At 37.5% G+C, this 25,581-nt stretch overlaps 1 long non-coding RNA gene across 2 annotated transcripts in view; it reads left to right on the top strand.

The window, feature by feature from the left end:
• The first annotated feature begins 1,837 nt into the window (after positions 1-1,837).
• The window catches only part of LOC307005530, a 129,965-nt gene continuing 106,221 nt past the window's right edge, over positions 1,838-25,581 (top strand). The window contains exons 1-2 of one of the 2 annotated variants that reach the window (XR_013799289.1): positions 1,838-2,188; positions 3,322-3,532. This is a non-coding gene — a long non-coding RNA (uncharacterized lncRNA). The remainder of the gene's footprint in view (positions 2,189-3,321; positions 3,533-25,581) is intronic. The other variant, XR_013799288.1, reaches the window with a different exon arrangement.

Raw genomic sequence — 25,581 nt, 5'->3', positions numbered from 1 at the left:
GTTTGGCATCCTCTCGTGTCAGAAGACATTCACTTATATGTTGAAAAAGTTGATTTCTTTCTCCATTTGTTTCTAAAGGAATAGTTCAACCAAAAATTCAAAAATCTTCATTTAAAGTAAAACAATTTGTATATACATGCCTAAACTGATTGGGGTAGTTCTATGAATGGCAATTGTGAAATTGTGAGCAATTTCACTGTGTGAAAATAGCCTACAAAGATTGATGTAATGTGTTTGACACAATGTGAGACTTGCTTCAGCTGTCCATCACAGAACGTTCTGAGAGCCCAGCTCAAATAAACGAACTCTGTTTGATTAAAATGTTCCTAAATTAGTTCCATTCAATAGAGGTTGCTGTGGACTTCACTTGAAATGTGGCTTTGAGGTATGCGCCACTCATAAACGTGTAAAAAGCCCAAATAGCTTGATAAAGATCATGTAGAACATGTACACAATTAATGGAATCTGATTTAGACAAAATAAATTGAAAGCTGAAGCTATTTGCATGGTTTAAGTATTTCATATGCATTTTTTTAACGTAATTTGTTAACTATTTCACCTAATTAGTTTGTATGGTTGGTTTGTTGGCATATTTTAAGACCTGTTCACATTACCAGCATTCATGCATGTAAGGACACAATCCAAATGAAACAATGGAATGCTTGTTTAAAGGTAAGGAAGTGACTGTTGAAGGGGGTTCAAAATAAAAATAAACAACTTTAAAGCTACACTGTGTGATTTTTACCCCCATCTAGCGGTGAAAAGGTATATGACCATCCAGTGAATATTAGTTTCTGTTCCTCTCAATTCCGATTTCGTTTCAACTCCTACGTTATGGCCAATGTAGTCCAAGATTAACATGGCTTCCAGTTCGACCTCATCCATGAGTATTCCTTGTGATGAGGTTACTTTAGAAAACTATTATAATTTGCAGTAATTTAATTTGTCAGTTAACATATAGGTTATGACATCTATGTAAAATGAATAATAGTTTTATGTTTTCGTTATTTTTTTTTACCATTTCATTGCTAACATCAGCTATCAGGTTCCCAGACGAATGCAAGCTAATCTTAGTAAAGTAACTTTTATCAGGTCGAGGTAGAGGGAAAGGAAAAAATAAAAACAGGGCCGGTGCCAGTGAATTGCGGAGACGCGAAAGGCGAAGCTTTAATTAACGGGTATGTCCCTCTTTGGCTAATGTACTTTCAAGATGGAGGGGCAACATGGCGACCGACATTCGAACCCCTCACCCGTATGTATTTTCAATGGCATATTATACACTCACGAGAATACTTTATTACTTGAACGAAGTAAATATACATTAATGAGCACATATATTTTTGAAAGAACTAAGTGTTTTTAGCTAAGAATAAACTAAAAAAGTTACACAGTGTAGCTTTAATGACATTCATCCACATTTACACATTGTATCACTATCAAATTATAATGATAATGATAATTAATCAGAGGACAAAAATGGCTTTGTAAATGCTCAAGGATCTCGCTCACCTTTATGTTCTCCATATCCTCCACATTTTAGTACAGCTGGTGGTGAGAGGTGGGCTATAGGGGTCTCCTTCACTCCCTATCAAGTGCTACAAGGGCTACTTTATATAAATATTTAATTTTATATTAATTTTATATTTCATTTTATAATTATATATATAAACATGCCTGCACACTGTATTATAGCTACATCAAAATAAATGCTATATTTAATTTTATATGTGGGCTTCTATATTTAGCCCACATATAACATTAATATAGCATTTATTTTTCAATTAATTGGGCTAGCTACATCAGCTTAATTAATACCTCCCTGAAATTTATTTTTGCAGGTTGGGATATCTGCATTTACACGCAGGCGCAGAACGCGCATTCTAGCTGACGGTCGCCTGTTATAGTTCTCTCTGTGTGTTCAAGTGCAACTTTTCCCCCCGACGCGACAACACAGTCGGCATTCATCAGCACTAGTTGTTTGGCGTCGGTTTGGTGTGTCCCGGGCTTTACGCTACGCGCCTCATTTACATCAATCCGGATACATCCATCCATCATCAACATCAAAGGAAGAGTGTGTCCCTGTCGAGTTCAGAACTTTTCTGCGCTCAACTTGTACGCAACTTTTAGTGAATATGGCCCGTTGCTGGATACCTGCTAGCGGATGCGGGGTTATAGCTGACTTTATGTTGTAAGTTTTAAAGCTTTTTAAACTGTACACGCGTATTACACTTTACATGGCCTTTCCCAAGTTTAACTGTCACCTTAAGTATTTGTGTTTTTATTAGAATATCAGTTAAAGTATGGTTTTTGATTTTAGCTCTTCTCTTTTTACCGTGAGCTAGTTTTGGTGGCAAATCAAGGATAGACGTTTGTTTACATTTAGTAGCCTATAGCCTACATTTAGTTTTGTTTGCACATTTGACTTTCAGCTGTTGTGTATAAGTAATCTCCAAAAACCCAATTAAAACAAAACAAAAGATTTCTAATTTCTACCAGACATCGTAGAGTCTTTATGTTGTTTTTCTTGTTTACTGATGTGCCTTTGAACAGGGACTCGACATAATTGGTGGCTTGTGCAGGATTTGAACCCATGACCTCTAGCACAACATAAAGGAATCAGCTTCTACCACCAGCATTTCTAGATGTTGTAAAGTAAGCTTTGTAACAACAAATGGAACACAGCAACTGCACAAAGGTGAAATAAACAAAATAAAGGAAGCAAGAGTCGAGTAATGTTTTCTATTCCAGTTCTCTTTAACTTGTGGGTCACAAGTCCAAAATTGGTTGTATTTTTGTTCTGATAGGGTTGCAGACAGCATACAGTTAAAAACAACAACAATTTGAAACCATATAATTATGCATACTTAGGATAGCACAATATATAGGCCTATGGGTTGAAAGGGAGAAAAAGAGAGAAGATAATCATTTTGTTGTTCATGTGTGAGGTCATGCATCCAATCAATTTGTGCACAACGATGTTGCACAAAAAATAATCTTTCTGTTGGTAGCTAGTCAAAAGACAAGTTTGCATATCATTAGCACATTGTATGTGAAATTGTCATCCTCAAAAACCATGAACAAAGTTTCACAAGGTAAATAAAAATAAAAATAGGTAAAAGGTTTGATATTGTATTGGGTCACCACTTGATGTCTAATGTAAGACCTGTTCTGAACGACACTTAACACACGGAAATGTCATACAGTAAGTAGAGATTTTGTTCGATGACTGGAGCCTATAGTCTTCAGTCATACTAGCTGTTAGCCAGAGTTTATTAATCTGAAGAACTGTTCCATTTTCTTTCTATTTCTCCCTCTCTTCAGGTTTCAGTGATGGTTCAAGAGCCACTGAAGCTTTGGCTGCAAGTGATTGGGGCATTGCTATAGACATTTCCTGCTGTGGTTCCAGGGAATGGAAAAGCAATTCCACGCTCGGGCCGCACTGAATCCGTCTCTGTCAGTTCTGCTGCCGGTTATTCTAAAATCAGTCGGGCTCACGAGACTCTCCGGCTTCTGATCAGGCCGACTTTCAGAGGTATGTTTTCTGTTGGCTCTTCCTGTCCAAGATCTCTGAGGCCATTTGCACATATATTCCTGTGTGATCACATTTGCTTCTAGTTCTTTACCTGTGAAGCACTCGCACTGTCTCTGCTTGTCAGCATACACGGGTAATATGAGTCAGAGGCCGAACCAGTCCATACTTCTATGCAGATTATGTTAAATTCATTTTAAAATCTCCAAAAAGATATTTGGGGTGGTAGTTCTTTTAACCATCCCTTCATTTGCAAAAATCGTGCAACTTGTAAGAAAGAAACTGACTTTTATCTTTCAAAGACAGTCTCCTCTGATCTTTTGAATCCTATTGCTTTATTAGTGATCACTGCTCAATGCATGTAGCTGCAAAACAAATGCTCATTACTGTGCTGATGTGATTCATCGCCGTGTTTTGCACAATCATCAATACGCTCTCATAAGGGAATGTCATTTTCATATTCACTCTTTTTTTATTTTTTATATTCACTCTTTGTTTTGGAGGATGCAATCATTTTACCAAAGGCTAACTTATCACTAGCTATGTTTCCATCTAAAGTTGGGAATTTAACCTGTGCGCAAAATTGGAATATTGCATGAAACATTTGCGATCACTGTTTCCAACCAGTTGAAGAGAACAAAATTGTCACTTCTGTCACAAACTCACTGGCTCTAAGTATCACTAAGAAAAGTAGGAGAAGCCACTGTATATAATAATTTTTGTATATATAATAAATGACTTCAGAGCGTGCAGACGAAACGCAATAATTGCGGTCATGTTATCTTGCTTTCGGAGGCGTATGCCTGATGTTTGGGAACGCAGTCATGTAAGACAGTTCTTGGAGGTAATTATACCGAACCACTTTGACGACAGACTTTGTTCAGGCATTTCAGAATAACCAAAACATTCAGGCTGTCCTTCCAGTGCACTGGATCGTTTGCTCCCTGAAAAATCCCACAATGCACTGCAAAAACCAAGGAGCATTGATGCTCACCATGCTCCCTTACCGGAAATTACATCACATTTTGGAAGCAGGAAACATTAAATGCACGAGCTAACTCGATAAATATGACACGCGATAGAAGATTTAAAAAGACAAACTTTTTTAAAAATTATATGTCAGCAAAAACACATATCTAGACAGGTAGTAAACACATATTGCTAACATTTACAACACAACAATGTGATTAAGCAGCATAAAAATAATATTAAAAAGATATAGGTCCTATGTTGACGTTATACATAGTCATATAACCGGAAATGGAGTAATCACTGTCCCAATGTGTTGTAAACCAGGGTTCTTAACAGTGCCCATCTCTGTATACAAGATATACTGATTCACGAGCGAGTGAACCGATTGAGACGCACCCTGTGTCTGTCGCTCAGTGTCTACAACAGCTTGATCATGTAAAGATTTACACAATCTATCGGTGAAGTGTCAAACAACAAAACACAGCATGAAGTGCTTCTACAGTTGTTTTATTTATATCTTCACTTCTAATTATTTACAAGTCTTAACTCTCTTCCCATAAATCTGAGCGACAGGAAATCTTTAATGTAACAGAAGATAGTCTGAAGAACACATTTGTCACGCAGTCATCCGTGAGTGATGTATGGATCCTTTTTACATTTGCAAAGTCGTCATAGTCGGGTAAACTTCTATTGCGGTGAATGGGAGACAACAGCAACTACATTTTTTTGGGTATTTGCATTTGCTCTAAAAGAAAAATAGCGTGATGGCGTTTCCAAGACTTTCCACGAAATTTAGAGAGACTGATTAGAGCAGTCAGAACAGAGAAAGATGTCAAATATGTCACCTCTCCCTCATCTGTTGTATTGGAAATTTGTTGCATTAGAGAACAAATTGTGGCGTTTTAGATTTGTAAACAAGATTAGATTAATGAATGTTATTGTTGGGGTGTCTAGCTCCAGTCTTTATAGTTAATCCTTGTTAATCATTGGTTTTCTATAACATTTTAAGATGGCTTCAGCTGTCCCATTTAACTCTAAACGTACAGAAAACCTTCTCAATGTGTTTTCCTATCAACCGGAGGTCCCCTTACAACATCTTTGAAGTTCATTTAGACCACGAACCCATTCAGGAGGTTCATGAAACGAAATACCTGGGCATATTCTTGGATAGGCACCTGAAGTTTCAAAGTCAAGTAAACCATGTTTACAGGAAAGTCAAATCAAATATGTTTTCGTTTTATTAGAGGAGAGTTGTCACATCATACAAAAGCACAAGCTTTTTACTTTTGAAAATTTTGTAAATTTTCGTATCTTGAAATTGACTTTTAAATGTTCGAACAGCTATGTGTCACCACTGTTCTCTGGCCTCATGGAGAGGCGTCAGGGCTCTCTTAGACCCTCCACCAGAGCCTCAGTTAGTGGGGATTGTGTGCTCCCAAAGTTTAGAAAATCTTTTGGACAGTCTAGCTTCTCCTTTAGAGGGGCTACACTATGGAACTCTCTCCCCACTGGATTCAAACTGCAGAACAATATTAACATCTTTATCAGAGAGCTCAAACAGTGGCTTAAATCGGGCCAAAGTTGTTCTCATGTGTAAAATGTGCATTGTCTTGTTTAACAATGTGTTTCTATCTGTTGTAAAAGCCCTCTATGGACAGGTGTTGAAAATGAGCACATGTGCTATAACACTTTAAACAATGCATCTGGTTCGTCCAATGTTAAATAAATATTAAATAAAAAAATTATAATAAGTATGGTATAGGCTCGTTAGGTTACTGATGGTGTTATATTAAGGCAGAAGGATATTATTCAGGGTTATCAATTCTGTGGAGGAAGCCATAGAGGGCTATGGGCACGGTAGATAAATAAGGGTTTGTCTGCATGCATTTCTTCCTGTATGTATAAGAAATAACTTCTAGTGTGGGCAAGCATTAGAGATGCTTGTCCTGAACTCACGGAGGTTTTTGATTACATGGTAGACACTACAGTTGCCATTTACTGCTGTCATTCACATTGTGCGTAATCACCGTTTTTCTGTGATGACCATATTTTAAATAAGAATATTATCTCATGATATTTACGCTCAGGCTGCACAGTTGTAAAGCCAGTCATGAAAGTGGAATTTCAAAGCACTATTTTTATCTCCTTTTGTCAGACTTAATGGTAGGATCGAAGCTATCTGCTTGTGACTGTCGAAACAGTCACGAACAAGAACAAGAGGTGAATTCGCCCAGAATATTATGAACAAATACACAAGAAAGAGATTCATATCACGGGCTAATAATGAAAGTCCTTGCTTGGCTGTCTGAGACGGTTGGCTTTACAATTACAAATGCCCTTTAGAAGAAAATGGATCAATTTTAATCCACACTTCAAAAGCAGGGATTCTCTTGGAGATAATTGTTGAATCATGCAGGTAAAAAGCTCTGCATATTTCTGTCTGAAATAAATATGAATTATATGTGTAAGTGCATAGATATTTAGAAATCAAACATTTACTTGAAAGTAAATTTATATATTTAAGTTCAAAGAGGAACTATATTTATAACTAAATTGTTCTCATATTTAATAAATAATTATATTATATTATTATTAACCAAAACCAAACCACATTGACAAAACCAAAATAAATAAATAATTACTGTGTAATTAATGTGTATATGTATTTATAATGCTGTGATATGTGTTTGGTATGTTACATATTGTCATGTCATATGTCTTTTATTTCCGTTTGATGGTGGTAACTATCTGCTGCAAAATAATTTTGAGATATTATTATTATTATTATTGTTGTTATCATTGATGATGATTACGTGGTTTAGTTAATTATATTATTGATATTGTTAGTCTGTATCTGCTCTTGTCATCACAAATACTCTCATCAGTGATTGGGTAGCATTGGCTGACGTGTGTCGTGTGGCAGTGCACTTGCGAGCTGACTCACATTTTCTTTCTGACACGGCGCTTTGTCACCTCTAGCATAAACATCAGTGGAGAAAATCCTGTTCTATCTTCCGTAACAACCAATAAATCTCAGCCCCAAGATGAAATTCGTCAATGTCCCTTGAAAGCCAATAATTCACATCGGCATCCCTACATATACTTTCCTGTTTTTGTTCTGCACCAGGTGAGATAATGATGCATTTTGCTTTTTTTAATGCATCATGTTGTTCATCTAGCTGCAGACACATTTCCCCTTTAGACAGCACAGTCAGGATGTCTTCAGATTTCCATCATGCTCTCCTCTGTCATTACAGATGGAGAGCATGCCTTAACTAAAACAAAGCCAAAGCTATAAGTATCATTTACAACTCTTGCTTCATGGCCCATCACTGTTTACCATAAATATGAACCATTCGATGCTGTTGTGGAAGGAATTTGAGGCATTTTCAGGCTCATAACTTGACTTAGGGCCTCTCCAAGGTCTGTGGTTGATGTAATGGCCAATAAAGTATAGCTCTTGACAGACTTAAGTCATATGGCGCGGTGCTAAGGAGAGGAGAGAGAGCCAAAAAAACAGGCGGTGAGAGATGCGATAGGGGCTCTTGTGAGCAGAAAGCTGTTTGAGTCTGTCAGTGTAAATGATGTGAACAGCAGCATCCACAAGAGGCTTTTTACACACACACACACACACACACACACACACACACGCACACACACACACACACACACACACACACACACACACACACACACACACACACACACACACACACACACACACACACACACACACACTGACTGACTGCAAAGTACTTCATATCGACACTCAGTATGACCAGTGATGGAGAACAAGAGCAGCAAAAAATCATCTTCTCATGACAACGATGATTAGTAGTAATGTTAATTGTGAATTATGTTGTCAAGAATGAAGAGGCCTTTAATATTAATTGACATTTGCTTTGATTATGCTTCAATAGATGTTTTACAAAGCTGTTTTCAAGTGTGTATGTATGTATATAGGTTATGTTCAGACTGTCACTCTACACCCGATTTTTGTGCATATCTGGAAATCCATTTCAGTCTGACTGCTCTGATCGGATTTCACGTGGTTTGTGTGAGTTTCTCAAGCCACGTAAAATGTAAATGTCAGTCGTTGTTATAGGAAACATACTGAATGTCCCTGCAGAAACAAGGTTGTGTTGTTGCAAAGTGCCAGACGAGGAGAACATGACAATATAATAGAGACATGTTTTGTGACCGGGGGAGACGACAGCACGGAATAAAGCCACTCATACCAGCCTGCTACGTTTCTGCCGCTGTCCAGCGCAGTGGATACACTTGACTCATGTTGTAAATAAGTCAACATCTGTATTGCAAACCCCTCCATATTGCGGTTGTTGTTGTTTTTGGCATGTACCTACTACCTACCAATGCAACACCGTTGCCATACTAACCAATGCAGATATTCCGGAAATTGAAAGGGCAGCATGGGGCACACAAATCGGATCTGAACAGTTGCGAATGTGGACAGTCAAAAACGTTAGATCAGAAACACAACATATTTGTACTGAGAATGTGAACATGGCCTTAGGCATCTAGACATGGCCAAGAGGATTTTCTGAAGTTCAAGGTGATTTAAGTTACTTTGAACATGGCGTGGTTGTTGGTGCTAGACGGGCTGGTCTGAGTATTTCAGAAACACACACACACACACACACACGAGAAAATATCCAGTGAGTGAGCGGCAGTTCTGTGGGTGAAAAAGCTGTGTTGAGGTCAGAGGAGAATGGCCAGACTAGTTTCAGCTGATAGAACGGCACAAGTAACTCAAATAACCACACGTTACAACCGTAGTCTGCAGAAGAGCATCTCTGGAATGCACAACTCATGTTGTCGAACCTTGAAGCAGATTGGCTACGGCAGCAGAAGACCACACCAGTGCCACTCCCGTCAACTAAGAACAGGAAACTGAGGCTACAATTGGAAAAATGTTGCTTGGTCTGAGTCTCGAGTTCTGCTGCGACATTCAGATGGTAGAGTCAGAATTTGGTGTAACATGAAAACATGAATCCATCCTCTCTTGTATCAACGGTTCAGGCTGCTGGTGGTTTAATGGTGTAGGGAACATTTTCTTGGCACACTTTGGGCCCAATTGAGCATTGTTTTAACCACAGCCTACCTGAGTATTGTTGCTGATCATGTTCATCTCTTTATGACCATCTTCTGATGGCTTCTTCCAGCAGGATAAAACGCCATGTCACAAAGCTCAAATCTGTTCTGATCAAAATACAGTTATGATTTCTCAGACTTCATTCTAAAATGCCAATTTGGTGCTGAAGAAACATTTCTTATTATCAATGTAGAAATCATAATTTTTTTGAATTTCTTTAAAAGAAATCCCACTGGCCCCAAGCGGTTTGAACAGTAGTTTGTTTATATTGCATTGTATGGCACTTAAATTGAACAGGATGTTAGAAAGTTTCTCCATCCTCTCATGGACTATATTTATTGCAAATAATCCCCAATTACAGGGTTTTTGTATTGCTGCTTACTCCAAGTAATTAAAGTGATCTAAACATGCAACTGAAAACCTTGAATATTTAATGAACATTCTGTTCCTAAAATGAATTTAACAGGACAACCTAAAAAGCTATTTGCACTGCAGTATTATTTCATTGCTCTGTTTGCAAAGCCAGGATTCTGCAATTATGAGGGAAAAAAAAGGAAATGATCATTAATGCATTCATTCAGAGATAATTGCCGGAATCATTCCATTTTATTGGTATGATCAAAATAGCTTTGAAGGAAGTATTTGAGTTATGAAGCATAAAGGCATTTTTGCAGTTCATTTCAGCATAACGAAGTGAGGAGCTTAGCGTACAACACGACTGCTAGGCCATATTTTACCTGAATGAACCCAGAAGTGCATTTTCACATATTTTTGCTAGACCGTTATTATTTGGCTATGCGTTTTTAACAAGAATTTGGAGAATTTTAGAGAAATATCCAAAGACTTTTCCAAATCATTTCTGCACTTTACATTTCCTCTTAATGTTTCTTCTGTCACATTTTACCCATGTTTTGTGTTTTACAAGCGTTTACTTCAAGCTTAGTGATGTATTCTGAGATTGATGTGGGATAAAATCATTAATATCAGATAAATTTTTTTGTTCTGTTCAGACTGCTAATATGATCACATTGGTTGTTGTAGTAATTATGCATAACTGCTGTTTGTATTTAGCTTTACAAAAAAGCTAAATAGATTTGGAGAAAAAAAACAAAAACAAAAAACAAGCCCAGATGTCTGAATGATCGCATTTGCTTTCTGTGGTTTTCAGAATAGCCACATAGAATGAATTATTGAATTGTTTATATCTTAAAAACTGTGTAAAAAGTAGATTGTATGAATTTTTGGAAAAGTAAAATGCATACAAATTATTGATATGATTCAGTTTAAAAGACAAAAAAGAAGAATTGCTGAGGCCAAGAACTCTAATATTCTAGCCTTATGTTCATTAAGATGTTTCTATCAACATGTGTTGGAGATTTCTGTTAATGCATTAATCTTTACCATTATAGTACTGTAACAAATCATGTATCAGCCAATTAATAATCATGCTTTATTTTCAATTATAACAATGTGTCCATCTACTTTATTAAAATTGAGGCTTTAGACTGGAGTGGATTAAGGATTTATGGTATTGAAATAAATTAAGCATTGTTCTGCCAAGTACTTCAAATGAGCTGCACAAGAGTTTACTAAGATTTGATAAGATGTCTAAACGCTATAGATCTTCTCAGGGCAAACCGATCTCTCCTGATTTAACTAAAAATGTCAGTTATGTCTTTGTTTTGATAAGCTGTGAAGGACTTTAGATCGAGAAAAATCTTTAGATCGAGAAGAACAGACTTCAGTTGGTTCAGTAATCCATAGAGTATTTGCAGTCATCTCAGGAATTAATTTAATCTGTCCGCCCAACCTTAGACCATAAGAATAGTGTCATTACACTATCAGGTTTGTAGGCTGTCCATAGCTCCATGAAAAAAAAATTAAAGTACATTCTGCCATCCAACACAATATTAGGACAAGAGCCTCAGATTATTGCTTCCTTACACAAAGCATATTTTTATGTTAGAGGAGCCTGTTAAAAATGACACAGGAATGCAAACATTTTATGAACACTTCGAAGGTGAAGTGAAGTTATATCTATTTTTCAATTTGCTGTAATTATGTGATTGCACAATTACATTTCTGCTCCGCTTCATTCCAGGTGCATCTGCAAATAATTGATAGAGCATGATATTATATTTACAACTCATATTGTATTTATAACTTGGATTGTGATACGTTTACTCGTATTGCATTCATTACCAAGGCTTTATTTGTTTTTTTGTAAATTGCTGTACAGCACTTAATTAAAATGATTAACTTTTTACTTATGCATTTCATATCCACCCTACAAGAAAACGGGAGCATTCTAGGGTTACAGGTAAATATGCTGAAATGAAAGGTAAAAAAAAAGAAAAAGATTTTTAATGTTTTCCTTTTCTTTTAGTGTGCAATGTATCTGTTTGTACATGTATAAGATCTCCAAAGTTACAAAGCTCTTAGTCTCCCACAAAGGGCTTGATTCTTATTTCAGAATCCAACTCGAGCTCGAACTGATACGGTAAAACTGACAACATTATTAACTGTGTTTACAATTGCTTAAAGCCTTGGAAGCTGAAGCATGTGATTATGGTAAGGGGCGTTACATTCTCAATACGATTGAGGTATTTGGCTAATATTCACTCGCTCTGCTGGCCAATCAGAGCACTCTGAGCTTTTCAGAAGAAGGGGCGTGGTAGAAATCAGCGTGTTTCAGACAGACTGGGAAAAGAGGAGCTGCTACAATATACAGTAGCCTATGTGAAAAATGCACAAACATACGGCTTCAAATGCCATGTTAAAACTAGTTCTAAAACGGTTAGTTCCAATCCTTGATTCTGATTGGTCAATAGCTGTGTTTTATTTGTGATAAAACACGGCTATGACCGGTTCACCTAATGTTTCTATGTATCACTACACAACACCTCTAGCAACCACTCTTAGCAACTTAAACATTATGTTTGATCTCATTGATATTGTTCATTGAAGCTAGAGTAGAGTATTGTATTGTGAGAGATCGAGTAAGCGAGTGTCTGCATTTACAGTACAGTATACATAGCATTTTCCTTCAGGTCAGTAGGTCTACTATATTCATAATAAAAAAATCAGTTTGAAAATCTCCGCTGCGATATCTTGTCCTTTTAACAGTTAAGGGGTTTCCTGTGCACTAGTCATTTGTCAGTTGACAAATGTTCTTTTACAAGTTCTTTCAATGTAAAAGTCTTCACTACTGACTGACTCACTCATAAAGACAGTTTTTGCCGTCATCTAATGGCGAAATAATCTAACGTCTGTTGCCGTTTACGGTCAGGGACTATTTTTTCCAGTGGAAGGAAGGCTTTTAGTGATTTTACTTCATGAAAGTTGCAAAGATACTTATTTTGTGGTTTTAATATTTGTATTGTGTGTTAACCGTTTTATAAAAGCAATAAGGTATTCAAGGCTAGTGCTGTATCGTGAATAAGTCACGGCTGAAGTCACTTGCATGTGCCATTATAATATAACATGTTATGAAAATCAAGCTCAGATGGAATTTTTTGGAGGTTCTTGACCAATTGATATATTTTTTACCCTGGTTTTGAAGACTTGGAAGTAAACGCCCACTGCTATGATTGGATAACAGTTTTGCATATTATAATGAGTCTCATGTAATGCGTGAATCGGTGGACGGGGCTAAACGGGCAGTGTTGAAGTAGGCGTTGATCTTCTTCTGTGGAGGCGGTGTTTGATACCCTTTGACGTCGTAGATCCCCACTTTGAAAAACCTGTCGTTCTCTGTGCCTGGTGTCAATAAAAGCTTTTATTGGACTAACAAGGAAGTTTTCAGTTCTGAAACTTACAGGATATACTGATAGTATGATGACCTCTTATATGTCAAAAGCTCAGGGAAATTTTTTATTTATCAGTTCATCACCCCTTTAAGATGCCTTCATCTGATCTGATTTTTGAAGGCATGATGCCTTCATGATGCTGCCTTTGGCATCCCACAATCCTTTGTTTTCCTTTCGGTGACAGTTGAGCTAAAAATAATGAAGGCGTCTGAAAATTGCGGTTGGTGGTCAGTTTGTGTAAATATACGTTTTTGACCAACGTTTTCCGCTTTTGATGTAATTTCTTGTGAGAAATTACTGCTGTAGTGATTAAATATATAGTTCTCACCAAAGCTCGCTCAGTTTTGCTGTAGATCATTAAACTGTTACGCTGCCTCAGAAGTCTGTCCGAAATCAGTTTTTTTAGGTACCTTCATGTTCAAATGCTAAGTTTTCGGACACAGCCCTGGAAGTTCGTAGTGATCCTGAAGACCTTTATTAGCTGATTGACTTGAGCTGTGTTTAATTGGGGTTAGGACTAAAATATGGACTACAGGACTGTGACCCTCCAGGAGCAGGTGTAAGATTATATGCTCATTTTTATCACTGGTTTTAACGTGTCTGTGTTCTGCAGTGATTTTTAGAGCGATTGGAAGTGGAAAACAGGCAAAGGGAAACAACTGTGCCGTTTATTTGTTCCAAATCCTCATGGATACATTTGCACAAGGCTGACAAATCTGATATTAACTCAAATACTGTATCCGGAATAAATACTCTTTGTTCCTGTGTACATATTCACGTCAACAGTTACAATCATGATAAAAAACCTCCAAGTACCTGGGTGACTACACATTTTATTCATGTATGATTAGCGCTGTAAGTAGCCGACATGCTTTACTGCCATTCACCAATTCAAGTGCTACTTCCAATATCTGGTGGTATTGCAATGGTTGCCTAGAAACAGCCGTCACAATTCAATCTATATTTGTGGTGTTAGTGGTGGTGTATTGTGCATTTCATCAGTCCACGATAAACACAATGTTCAGCAGCATCCCGGATACTCAGAGGCTTCAGGTGCTGGTCTGATGCCCCGGACCCTGGGGCTCTGAAGACTAGGGATGAAATGACAGAGTTGATCAGCCTGTAATGTTTCAGTCACAGTGTTTACTGGCCCAAAGCCAGTGTGGAAGGAGAGAGAGGAAGTTGAGTCCTTCTTGCCAGAGGCTTCCACCATTTTCTTGTGTTAGCTCAAACAGGCCGCTGTTGTAAAATGGGGCTGTAATAAAGAAGAGTCTAGGGAGCATGGCACAATATGGCCGAATCTAGATGTTATTTATGGTGTTAATACAGACTTCAGCACTGTTCATTCTCCCTGTGGAAACTGAGCAGTCCATGACTCATAATGCTCTAATGACAATACAGATTAGATTGTGTGATTGAGACTGACACAGTCTCATAGTCCCTCTGGCAGGAAATAAGACATGTTTCAGAGGAAGTTAAAAAATCTCTCTCTCTCTCTCTCTCTCTCTCTCTCTCTCTCTCTCTCTCTCTCTCTCTCTCTCTCTCTCTCTCTCTCTCTCTCTCTCTCTCTCTCTCTCTCTCTACACACACCTCTTTAATTTCAGACACATGGATTAATCATTAAAGGACTAAAAATTAAAAGCGTCGAGCTATTTAACTTACTCAATCTCGGGGAAGTGCAAATTCAATGATGATTGGCTCAGTATAGAGCTACGTAAAATTGGTCAAAGTTCCAACGAGTAATGCCTAATTAAGTAGTGTTTACAATGCATCTGCAATTTTTGTTCAAACAAGCAAGGATTGAGAAATATTTTTACACAGCTTACACGCAATTTTGTAAATGTGCAAAAGAAGCAAATGTGCTTTCAAAAAATGTAGAATAAAGTATCTAAAATATTATATATAATCATATTATATATATATATAGGTTGTATATATATATTTTTCAATGTTGTTGTATATGTGTGTATATAGGCTATACACGGTGTATTGTATATTTATTATATATTTATTATTAATAATAATAGTAATTTTATTATTATTATTGACTCTTTTCTTAAAAAATAGGCTTAAAATCTTCCCCTAATATGGTATCATTTTATTTTTACAGGTCTAAAAAAATGAAAAGCCTTAAAAAAACATATCCATACCCATATCCGTATAATAATTGCATCAAGAGATATTATATACAATGATTCATAAAAAAAGAGAACTAAAACCAGTGAGAAATGTTAAAAGCATGAATAAGAAATCGGCAAACTGCATCTCTCGTTCTCTCGCTCGCTATTTTAAAAAGGTCATATGGCGCTTAAATTAAAGCTTTTAGTTGTCAGTATTTGCCTTAACATTACTGCAGTAATTGACACAGGTACAGTAGGCCGTTGATTCTGTCCAGATTGGCAGTAACAAACCCAATTTTATTGTCTTTATTGATATAAAATTATAGGTGCTTTAAAAAGTCCTTGACTCTGGTGTTCATGAAAGTATATATCCATACTTTTGAATGTTTGCATGTGTCAGTGAGTGTTGGATACAACAGTTTTAGTAAAAAAAAAATGCTGCTACTTGGTCTTGTAATTTTATTGTAAACTTGGCAAGTTTGTGTTAGGAGAATGTTAACAGGCTACTAAAAATAGTATTGTTTTTAATATTTACAATTTCTAATAATTTGTTAATATAAATATTAAGATTTCATTTCACCCTCATTGGTATTGACTACTGAGTAATTGAATAGTGCTGACGTAGTCATGAAGCATTAGCATACATATAGGCCTATGAAGGGTAGATCCTAGAATAGATCATCAGAGAAGTCACACTGAGAGAAAATCACACTGTCAGCATATACACTGTTTAATATGAATATAGGTGAGTGTTGAATAATGTATCTGGATGGATTACCAGACTTGTCAAACAACTGTAGCACTTTTACAAAGGTCAAATTCAAGCTTCTTCCTTCAGGGCTTGTACTAGGCTTCTAGTGAACACTTACATATGCAACACATTTGTGTGTGTGCAAGACAAAGGCATGTTCACAGTTCCACTGCACGGCTGGTATCCCTTCAGCAGTCTGTTAAAAGATAGATCATATCATATGAGACAGCTAAATGTATATGAAAATGCACGTGGAGCACCTGTCACCCGCCGCTGGCAACTTAAGATGGAAAAATATGAAAATGTGAAGGCAATGCTCAAAGTACATTAAAAGACGAAAACTGCCCCCGAAGGCCACGGCTGAATGCTTCACAGGCTCGATGAGAGAGATGTTGCTCTGTCAGATGTACTAAGATGACCATTTCACAGCTTTTGCCAGAAGCCCAATTCAGCATTCCTTATTCATGCTTCCTAGACTGGATGACAAACAGAAGTAAGTGTTGTGTAACTGTTCTGCATTTGTTTTTTTCTTCTGAAATGAGCATCAGGGGGGAAAACGCACACATGTGCATTAGGGTTGAATGCTAAAAAGGGGCTTTTGGGGTGGTCTGATTACTTGTAGTGCATAATCATGACTTTGTTTTTTCTTTGTTCACTATAGCTATTTAGTGTTTAGCTTGTTTAACACTAAATGTGCCTTATCAAACTCCAGATAGGTTTGAGCATGTTCGCTTAAAGTCAAGTTTGTGCGTGTGTGTGTAGTTGCGTGTGGCTGGTTCGTATGCTGGAAATAATGCCTTTAGCGGAGACTAGCGTGAAGAGCGGTACCTGGAGAGATTCATAAAATAAAGAAATTCAGTGTAATGACTCACAGTGCCATTCTTTCCACAAAGAAGTGTCTGTAATCTGGGGTAATTAAACAATGCAGAGGTTCAGTGGGGGTTGGGGGATTGCGGCAACATCCCTGTGGCCCTCCGTTGCTTTTATCTGCAGAATGCAGGAATTCTGCCTTTTGCAGACACCTGAGCCGGGAGACGGCAGCGCCGGATGATTCTGTCAGCATTAAAGACTTTTAAAATAATTTACCTCAAAACTCACTTTCATGTTTGATTGCCTGATCCGATGTGGATTCTGATCACCGTAAGGTAGAAATATTTATAGGCTACGTGATGCAAAAGTCTATGCATGCTAACCGTTACCATAGTAAACAGAACGCTTGAAGAAATCAGACATATCATAATGGCTATCACAATCATGTTTTTATTTTATCTGTCAGTAGCCTACTGACAGTCTCCGGTCTCTTTATACCGGACTATCATAAAATAAAGCAACTTTTCTTTCGGGAGCTTCCTCTATTTCTCTGACTGAAAATATCTGTAGCCTACTGGGAGTCGAGAGAGTGCTAAAGCTCCTCAGGTCATATTTTTGGTGGCATATTTGTAGAAATTATTATTCTTTCTAAATGTGATGTAGCCTAAATATGTCCTGTAACTAGTAAATAAACAGAAACAGCCTCGACTGAATAAGTGTGTCCTCTTTCTTTTATGTAATAGACCTCACGGTAGCCTAATTTATTTCTGTGTGACTGATGTGCAATTTTGACATACATAAATTCATTTATGATCAATGTATCACTTTTTATTGTAAACCTGTGGTAAAACATCGATGCTTGGGTTTTACATATTCAAGTAAACAACAAAAATGCCAGCAAACGGTCGCTTTTATCATGTTTGTTTTGCGATCACGCTGTTTCCAGTGATTTCTTTCTGATTAGTTTTCTGATAAAACTTCCATTTGTTGATGAAAAGATGGGTTAGTGTGACGTTGTTCCAGAGAGGCATGTTACGGGCGTGTTTTAGTGAAGCGCTGCAGAGCTTCTGGCCCGACAGTGGAAACGCAACAGATTTTGGGCCCGGTGCTACTGGCTCGAGGGTATTAGCCCAGCACGGCCTGTTTAAAGCCCTGGCTCGCTCTGGCCCGACAGTGGAAACACGGCTATGATTACTTGTTCTGGAGGATTCCAAGAGTGCTATATTGCTAACATCATCTTAAAAAATAAAATCTGCCAGCTTCTTATTAGGACTAATGGGGTGAATTCACTAAAGAATGCACCACTTGTACACATAGTATTTTAACACAAACACCTGGATCTTATTATCTGACCACCCGCACTCATCTTTACAGGTGCAATGTGTGCACTTGGTTACACTGGCATTAAAATCATTATCTTTTCAGCATAAACACCTGTTTTTATTATCGAAATTTGGTCCATTATAGGTTACAGATTCACAAATTATTTTTGTATCAATTTAATCATAATTTCTCATAAATTTAAAGTGTTTTCTATTGATAATGGTAAAATGATGGCAATAACCTTTAAGAGACCATGGGCCCTATTTTATCGATCTGAAACGCAAGTATCAGACATGAAACTCAAGAAATTTGTGGGCAGATCCCGCTGTTGCTATTATACCGGCGGGATAAACGACTCTTGCGCCCGACGCAAATCTAAAATGGGTTGGTCTGAAGTTTGGGCGTAACGTGAAATAAAACAATCAGAGCGTCATCTCACATTCCCTTTAAGAGCAAGCGCGCTTGTTCCATGCGGATTGCTATAATAACGGCGGGTTTGCCAGGCGCACGCCAGGAGCAGTTCACAGCCGAGGAGACCGACGTTCTCGTCAGGGCCGTAAAACACAGAGAAGTGACAATGTATGGGGATGATGGGAGAAACCCACCCAAATTAGCTTTGGTTAAACTGGCATATAATAATTTGGGTAAATGTGTAAGCTAGATTTATGCCTATTTTTTTCCACATCTTCATGGACACAACAATGATTTCCCTTGTGTGTTAATAGTTTTCCTTGTAATAATGTATGATTTGCAAAAATGAAAACTGCTGCGCCTGTTTAGATTAGAGAATCAAAGTGTATGCGCGTTGTTCACATGCTACATTATGGCCAAGCATGCGCGCTTACAATTGCATATGAATAACACGCTACGCGCCACTGTCTTTAGACTAGACTTACGGAATTGTTTTCTGAAACTGCAAAATAGCACCAGGGAACGTTTGCGCCGGAACACGCCGCCTCCTTTCGCTGAACCGCCCCCGAGAGCACAAGTTCATTCCCTTATTTACTGACGTGTGTCCTTGAAGGGAAAAGTCCGCTGTGCTCGGGTGCAAAATAGGAATGATACATGCGTCGGTGTACAGTCATTTGCGCTGGGTGCAATATAGGGCCCAATATTTCCTGATGCATGATGTAGAAAAGTGCACCTTTGTGGTGTTTTAAACAACTGATTCAAGTGTGTGGATCACAGTGATGGAAAGATGTTGTACAGTTTCAGTAAAATAGGACTGCAAAATACGAAATTACCCCAAGCAAATTGCATCCAGGTACATTTTTGGGGCGTTTGCATTCTATAGTCAATCAGATGCTAAAACAACAAAGAGCATACAGCGGGTGCCATTCATTAAACCGTTTCCGTAAACAAACTACATTAAATTATACATTTAACTGTACTTGTGTAGAATGTATTATTGTATATATGTGTATGGGAGATAATACGAATATCCCTCTTTTTTGCCGACCCCCTCCCATTTTTATAGTAAGTGAGAGAACAATTTAAAGTACAAATGGAAACCAGCAGATGCTCAGACTCTTGCAAGCAGCGGTTATCTCCTCTTAACCGTTCTCCAGCTCATTGAAAACCAATGAATTATTTGCCCCCTCCCCCCAAACACACACACAGAGATATGCCATTCTCCCATACCTCCTCCTCTCTCCCCTCTTTCATGTGAAGGCACTAGAGGCTGGTTCTCTGAGGAGTGCTTAAAATCCTGAGAGATGCATTGAGCTCTCAGCCCATTCAATCTGTGGGTTATAATGGTTTTCACAAACATCAGAAATCCTCTCATCTCTGAACATCAAGCTCTATTCAAATCCCTGGCAGACTGTGGAACGCCTCCCCGTAAAATACTGCAGCTTTCATTGTCTCCCTCTCATTCACTCATGACACTTCATGCCCCTCAAACACATCATCTACCACCAAATAATCAAAACGGAGCGCTCGCTCTCTTTTCTTTTCACGTCACCTCTTTATACACAAATACCAAGAATCTGTGGGCTTCATCCATCCATTCGGATTCAATGATAGCTAATTCAGTGGCTTTTTTGTTTGTTTTTGGCAATAAAAAGTTTAATTCCGATTAGACCTGTTCAGTTTATAGTAATGTTGAGTTTAGAAAATGTAACTTTACCTTCTTAAATGTAAACAAACAAATACATAAGTAAACAAGCACATCAATATTTCATTTAAATAATCACGCATAGTAATAATAATAATAATGCTTATTAGTGAGTATTAATGAGAATGGGTGTCATAAGGTCTATAGCACTATTGTGATTATTTTAATAATTATATTTTCATGTAATGAATCAGTCTGTAATTTTGTCAGACATTTTAAAAGCTCTAAAAAAAACCCCAGATCCGATCAGACCTGTTCAGTTCATACCTTCAACACTATAATGCTAAACATCTGTTATCTAAAAATAGGCAATAATTAATAATGCACACCAAGAAGCAAATGCAAATTCAATAATTACAATAATCACAAAAATGTCACACTCCATGTTATGAGTCAGATTGGAATTATTAAATCAGCCACTTTAAAAGCTATTGTTAAGGATGGTGACACAAATGTATCCTCATGTCTCTGGCAACATGCATTTTTTCCTCTGCAATCAAAGCCAGATGTGGGTAGCTTATAATGTCATGTGCCTTTTGAAATAAGTGTCAAGCATTCTGTGCACCTGCATTTGCCTACTCTAAACACGGATGTTAATCGGTGGACTGTGTGTGACGTTGGGGACAGGTGAGAGGACAATTCAGCCCACACATGACTCACATTGAGGTCTATGGTTTTATATATGAGAATGATCTATATCTACCTATTATTTTAATTGTTTTAAAATCTTTATATTTAAATGTTTAAAAAAATATTTCCTCCTGCTTGTTTCTGAACAATTTTATTCATTGAATTGTGGGACCCGACAAAAGGTTTTCCAAAACTTAAGAAAGAGAAAAGTGAGTGTTTTGAAATGCATATATTAACCAGTAAACAATTTTCAAAACCCACAATATGAGCGATACAAATCTCTCCAAATTTGGTTGGTGCACAAAGACACAAGGGCCCTTGTTCACAGTGCCAAATGCTTGAAGCGGCCTTTCTGCTAGATGAGAGACTCTCTATTCAACATGTCTCTCAACAGTCTCTGTTTGATCATAATTTAGAGAAAAACAACTCTAGCAGACATTTCATGATTATTTTATAAGTTATTTTTATTCTGTTTATTATGCATCAGCTGTTTAATTACAATCTCTTTCTAAATTCTATTTATATATACAAACTCTATATGGATATTTAGACTGTGTATGTCTGATCTTCTTTTTGGCGTCACTAAAAAGGGTGTTTGTTTACATTCCTTGATCTTATGAGAGTGCGCCTCAGACATGAACCAGGCTGGCACAAAAGTGGCGATAAACAGGCATTATGAACCTACTATGTTTCTTCTAAGCATGTCCTGTTCAGTAAAGCGCTGATAGGCTGTTGTCCAACTATATACTGTAGAGCACAGATGAGTGAATCTGCTCAAAATGAGCCCTGCTTGCACTGGATTTTCCATTGCAGGTCCTGTATTCCTGTGTGCATATTTTTGCATTCATCCTAAGTGACATTGCGTTCAAGGGATTCATTTTATCAGGTAATGCTTTCCTGGGAATCAAACACATGACATTGGCATTGCTTGTGTCATGCTCTACTGTATAAACTACAGGAATGCTCTTCACCATATTATAAACGAGACGCTCGCGTTCGCTCTAGACAGTGTTTGTCTACTTCACAGAACTGCCCTCTGTTCCCCTTGAAGTTGTTAGCCCTTTCTAGAAACACATGAACACACTTGGGTTTTTAAAAGACTTTGTATTTACCTTGATGTACCAGCAAAGGGAGAGATTGATTACACACACAAACATACACCTACAACTAGACTGTTGTGTCTCAGACTGGCCACCTGAGCACTAAACCAGTGGACATTTAAGCTTTTCTCAAACTGCTGACGATCAGCATACATGGTGGCGGCCATCTTGATTTGAGTAAAAGACCGGAATGGACTTTGTTTTATCATGCTTTTTATGTGTTGCATCATGGGGGTGGGAGATACCAAGTATGGTGGGTAAGGGGTGGAACTGTTTTTGATGAGGTTATTGATCTTTACTTTAAGTTTGTGCTGTGCTATTTAAATTTTGTGTGTTGAAGGAAATGTGGTTACTTGATCTTTAATACTTTTACTTGATCTTTAATACATTTTCATGATCTTTAATACTTGTCCATGCTTTTATTGCTGAGAAATGGTTGTACCCATGTGTATAAATTCTCACACAAGGAAGTGGTCAGTTAGTCTATGACTGGTGTCAGTGAGTGCAGTATCTGCAGTACAAAGCTAAATATGCTTTATTATTGTAATTCTTCTAGGTGCCACTTGTGAACTACATCACCTTTAAGTGCAAATACTAATTTTACGTTAGGCTATATGCCGTACAATGTATAATGTTATATAATTTTATATTGTTAAATTGAAATTTTGTCTGTGTATTGTATGATGGTGTTGTTCCCAGTATGTGAGAACTATTGCATTCAGACCGCCTTTAGCATTATTTTTCTCTAATAACACAATAGCATAGTGTTTGTCAACAAAAGAGGCAGTAAATGACTGCCAGCTTGTGATAAAAACCTTTTTATTGAATGCTCAGCTCTTTTAGTTTAATACAGGTTTCAGCAAAACACAGGCAAAACCTAATCTGTCAAATAGCTACTGGCTGTACAATTCTGTCCATGATTATCTGCGACTGAAAATTCATCCTAGAATTCATGAATAATGTCCCACGTTTTTGGACGAGTACCTAGTTGTTTTTCAAAGAAAGTAGTTTCAGTGAATCGCTTTTCATTTGAAAGGAAGAATATAGGCACAAGCAACCGTCTGTAACTGATAGCCGAGCTGTGCGGCAAACTTTCAACATCTTTAATATTTTATCTGTGCGGCATCTTTAGTTTATAAAACCTCCACCTCTCTTCAATCCATAAATCAGCATCAGCTTCAGGGAAATGACCTTTAAAGCAAAGCCCTGAAACTGAAGCTTGGAAAAGGAAGATTCATTTCCTGTCCTCAGAGTTCCTTTCCTGGAGCTTAATAATAAACATATAAGGTCTATCACACTACTCATCCTATCTCAAAAAATCTGCCGGTACCTGTGTCAGATATGTGTCAGCATTTTAAGCAAATTATACTAATTTCCATGCAAATCTTTACTTTTAATCCCGCTGACAGATTTTATCGAGTGGTCCTGTGCAATTGGAGTTAATGGGATCATGATAGCACGACAATTTTCCGTAATGGGTCAGTGGGTCTGGATTGATGTTGCCGTGATTTTGTTTGTGATGCAATCTAATGTAATGGTGTGAAAGCTAATGCGTTAGCTGATACAGAGAAGTTAATTCCTAGTACGAGGGCTTTTTTGGCCCATTGCTAATGCTGTCTGCTGTGACATTTCATTATTCATTGCTGGCCTTCATCCCGATGCAAACAACTAGAGTTCTGCAGTGACAACTAGATGCATTCTAATTTTACTGCCACCTAAAATAGCCTCCGTGAATCTCAGCGCGACATTTGAGTGAAAGCACAAAGTTCTGCCTGTTAATTTGCCATATACCTGTAATGTCCTCACCTCAATTAGAGCGGTCTAACCAGCAGCACTGTTAGCGAAATCGCTTGACATCAAGAGATAAATGTGGACAGTATGCAGTCAAAATGGGCACAGATGAAAGTTTATTTGAGTCCGGTGGGTCTCGCTCTCACTATCTCTCTCCCACACACATAGACAAACACACTTTCTGAGTATAATGACTGGTTTTCACGCACAATAATGGGCAGCCGGCTGTCTGAGTGTGATACTTGTAATGAAAGCTTCTTGCAGGAGCACATGCCCTTGGTAATATTTCTTTCATTGTAAACACCACACAGCCTATGCAAATGAGGGAAGTAACACCCAAATTACTGCTACAGTATTTCCTTAAGGAAACCTGCGTGAAAATATCTGTTAGCTAAACACGAACTCTGGGATAACAGTATACTAAACTGCCTATAATTTCACCTTTGGCATGTTAATACCTTTTAATCGTTTTACTTTAAGGTCTCGCTTCAGTCACACTGTTTGAGCCTGACATTTTATGACACTTTTTCAGATACTGAATATTTTCTGTGTATAATCCAGAGGATTTTATAAAGTGAGAAACTGTGTGGTTGTTGTGCATTGACAATTCTAAGATTGAAACAAGGTAAAATGCTCCATTCTGCTCACTTGATAAAGTGTCCATGATTTCATGACAATAACATTTGGAGCCATTGCAAATAGGGGACTGAATTGTGAAAGCATTTGGCACTGAATGATTTGAGGGAATGGAGGGAGCAGGATGGATTTTTTTTTCAGTCAATCTTTATGAATTGTTAACCCGTATTAAGGCGAGACACGGCAGGCAAAAACATCGTTTTTTTTTCACTGGTCAATTTTGAGATTTTGGGCTATTTGTCTTCAATAACATGTCTTCTTTCAGACTTGTGGTGAAAAAAAGTCCAAAATACACATTTAGGTCTTTATTTTACTACACTTTGTCTATTTGCGTCTGTAGATTTCTCCGAAATTCAACAAAAGTTGGCGTTCTAAATCAACGCGCTGCTCCGCGATCTCTGTGTTCTTCCTTTAATCACGCACATGTCTGAAAAGCTCTCTCTCTCTTCTGTACAATGCTGTCGGGTCCAAATATGGTCATTTCCTTTTAATCAGCAACCAATCGTGAAAGTAAAATGGGCATTTAACCCTAAAAGCGAAATCTCATTGGCTGATGTCAATTTCTGACAACGTGATTGGTTCAGATGCATCACGTGACGCGCTCTGACATTCAGATGTGTGTTTTTGACTGTTTTTCTGCTCAGTTAAAGGCCATAAATGCTGTGTTTATAAGTTTTGATGTGATTAAGGTGGTTTGTATTGTTGTTGCTAATTATTTGATAAGATATTGTGTCAGTAAATAGTTGTTTCTACTAAAAAAGTATGATTTTTTACATTACAAATCTTTAAATGCCTTTTTCTCAAAATGGGTTTTTTGTCATCCTCCAGTAGAAACATCTCAGCCTATGTAGCACCCATGTACACCAAATTTTCCAGTTATA

This window comes from Phoxinus phoxinus, assembly GCF_949152265.1.
Source record: "Phoxinus phoxinus genome assembly, chromosome: 10".
Lineage (NCBI taxonomy): Eukaryota > Metazoa > Chordata > Actinopteri > Cypriniformes > Leuciscidae > Phoxinus > Phoxinus phoxinus.
The sequence above is the reverse complement of the archived record's forward strand: the minus strand, read 5'-3'. Positions and strand labels throughout refer to the sequence as shown.